Here is a 3,054-nt window from a genome sequence, read left to right as displayed (position 1 = left end):
TGGACTTTCTCTATCTTCCTCCGTTTTGGTTTTGGCAATGGCGATGGGGAAGGGGACCTGGGCGGTGGGGATGGGGACCTTGGAGACAGAGGAGAAATTGGTGGGGTTGGTTCTTCCAGTTCCTTCTTCTTAGATCGCATGTCGGCCTCAGATCCGGAATGCAGAACGGCACGATCGACATCATTCGGGCGCCCCCACTGAACGTCGTACTCCTTGCCAACTGAGATCGGAGAGTCAGTCTTAAAAAACACACGGCTCCTGATCTGAATATTACAGTCACACAGATATTTCACAACATAATGAGTGTTCTCACGAACGGAAAGTCGTCTCGCCATGGCGCAACACACAAAATCACAGTGAAAAAAATCCAACAACGCTTGAGCACAGTTAACACACCTTTACTTTCTACGTATTCAAGAGTACTAATCTCAGTGTATAAGAATTGTGTTTAATGTATCAACACGTAGTTCTTTGAAAATTTAATTATGAGTAGCTTGTTATGAAATGGTCTTTTGATATCCAAAGGTTAAAGCTATAGAATTATGATTATGTTGAAACCGAACAGGTATTAAGTCAATTGACGGTCGTTAGTTGTCACCTTCTGGTATTATAAAATTTTAACGCCGAAGAAATTATCAATATCGATAGTAATTAAATAATTCATCTACGGTGAAAAAAAAAATGCCGCCGGTTTCTGTCCTTCGATCTTTAGTAGACTTTCTTCATAACATTTTTTTTTCCTGTAAGTCGTAGCCTCTTCATCGATCGACTCGGAATTTCGACTGCTAAGGAGTAAGAAGTTTCAGCCATCTCTGTTGAAAAACGAAAATATATTATATTATGCGAGCATCCCAATTTTTCTCATTTTTAAATAGAAAACAGATTGAATATAATCAATATAATAGATATATACTTAAACATATAGAATGTTGAATTCGACTAAAACACTTAAAAATGCTATTTAAATTGTACACTTTGAAACAACGCATAATTTTAATAAATTGTAATACCGGGGTGGTCTGTATTGTCTGCATCTCTGCACGAGGACAATGAAGACGACATAGAGGATGAGGATGTACATTTGTATCCCCGCAGGTTTCTAGGCCACTTCTATCCCGTCAATGGGAGTGTTCCCCAAAATCCCTGAAACTTTTTCCTGGAGGGGCGTCAGCTCTGATGGGGGTGTCATCCCTCCCCCTGTCCTTGCAGCATCTCTCCTGCTGTCAGCGATATTCTTTTTTGTCTCGTTTGTATATGTTGAGAATTTCTTTCGAACCTCTTTCACGGTCCTTACATGGCGCCTTGTTCAGAGAGTTTACTTTATTACATTTTATTTTCCCAAACTCTTTTTTTTCTGGTTGTTGGTGACGATATTAGACAATTGCGAAAAAATTACGGTCCTATTTTTCTCAACTTCGTCTAATAAGCAAACCCCGCTGGCGTCTCAATTTGGCGTCATTTGTATTATGGGTTAAATAGTACAAAATTGATACGCAGTGTTCTCACAGGCAAATACGCTGGACAATGTGTAGCGGGCAGCTTATTAATGTATTTTTAGCAAGAGTTATTACCCTTTGATTTGTCGATTTTTGATAATGTTATTAATGTTCCCAATTATGACCAATGAGTTTGCTAATTAATTTTATGCAATAATAAATATTCTATGTAAATAAGTTGTAATGTATAAGTATTTTTGGGTTAGGTCTAGATAGTTTCTTTATTCTTGGTTTTCTATTTTAAGATACTACAAATTATTATAGGCCGGTACCTATATAACGACGGTGTCCATTGCGGAACAGGGAACGACTGTCTTGGGTTAATTTGAGACAGATAAGGCTAGATTGTGTGTGTGGACATCCCTGCTCTATCTAACCTTCGTGTGATCTTACCTATGATACAGAATGTGCGGTCATGCCTGCTTATAATGGTGCGGTAGAGCACTAGTGTTTGGCCATCCCTGCTGGTGTTTTGGCCTTTCTAGCGCAAGTGTGCGGCACTCCCTGCTAGCGTTTGGTTGCGTTGTTGGCGCAAGTGTGCCACCCCTACGAATGTGTTCTGAATGTTTTCTTTATCGTTGCTAAGTATGTAATAAATCTAGAGGTGCTCGAATGAAAGTTTACGAGACTTCACCGAGATTTGTTCAGTTCCTGTGAAATTTCGAGCGGAAGTATTAGTGTTCTTATAATATTCTCAAAATACGTAAGTACTATTATATCCTACTTGGATTTATGCTAAAAATCAACATCTTTTAAGATGTATGTCTTATTTCACCATCTAGCAGTTTATATAAATTAAACGATGATATTCAGAACAGAGTAATCGTTCGTTTAAACCACGCAAGCATTGGGTTGCTTAATAAAAGCATAGCCATGCTTGATGCTTGTTGTGCAATACCATGTTTTTTTTTTAAATAATGGGTGGCTGTTTTGCATAAAGACTTAGTATATCGAGCCATTTTCAAGGAACATTATGCATAAAATAGTATAGTCTGTTTCACTATTGATTTTATTACTAGGTCAAGCGCGGATCGAAAATTAATTCTTAGGGGGGTCTCTACTACGCATGTTAATTGTCGCAACAGCAGAAAAAAAACTTTTTTTTGGTATCGTTACATTTATTTCTAGAACACATTTTATCCACCAATTAATGAAGATAAAGTTTAAAATCAATAAACCTCTAGAATCTATATTTGACTACAAGTACCTAGATTCTCTAAAAATAGACTATTAACATTAGGCATGATTTTTACTGCGAAACTGAAAGGGTCAAATAAAACCACGTGATCTAAATTCAAATGACAATAACATTCGCAGGGGTGTATGCAGTCATCCCTGCTTGCGTTAACGTTGGTACCTGTGGAGTTGCGTATAGTACCGATCAGACCCAACCTAACATCAGAGTAAACCGCAACTAAACCTCGGGTTTACTTTTTGAAAATTTGGGTCCACTCGGGGTTTACTTTAGGTTTACTTGGGGTTTACTTTGGGTTTACTCGAGAATTGCTTTTGGAGTCAACTATACGCACAGAAGTGTGAAACAGACCTGTATTGTGTC

General features: G+C 38.0%; 1 pseudogene; it reads right to left on the bottom strand.

Annotated features, from left to right (window-relative positions):
• Nucleotides 1-664: 664 nt before the first annotated feature.
• LOC128174454 (uncharacterized) lies at nucleotides 665-2,740 on the bottom strand (annotated as a pseudogene).
• Nucleotides 2,741-3,054: the final 314 nt, after the last annotated feature.

This window comes from Crassostrea angulata, chromosome 2 (assembly GCF_025612915.1).
Source record: "Crassostrea angulata isolate pt1a10 chromosome 2, ASM2561291v2, whole genome shotgun sequence".
Classification (NCBI taxonomy): Eukaryota; Metazoa; Mollusca; class Bivalvia; order Ostreida; family Ostreidae; genus Magallana; species Magallana angulata.
Note: the sequence above shows the minus strand (reverse complement) of the source record. Positions and strands in the feature narration are given on the sequence as shown.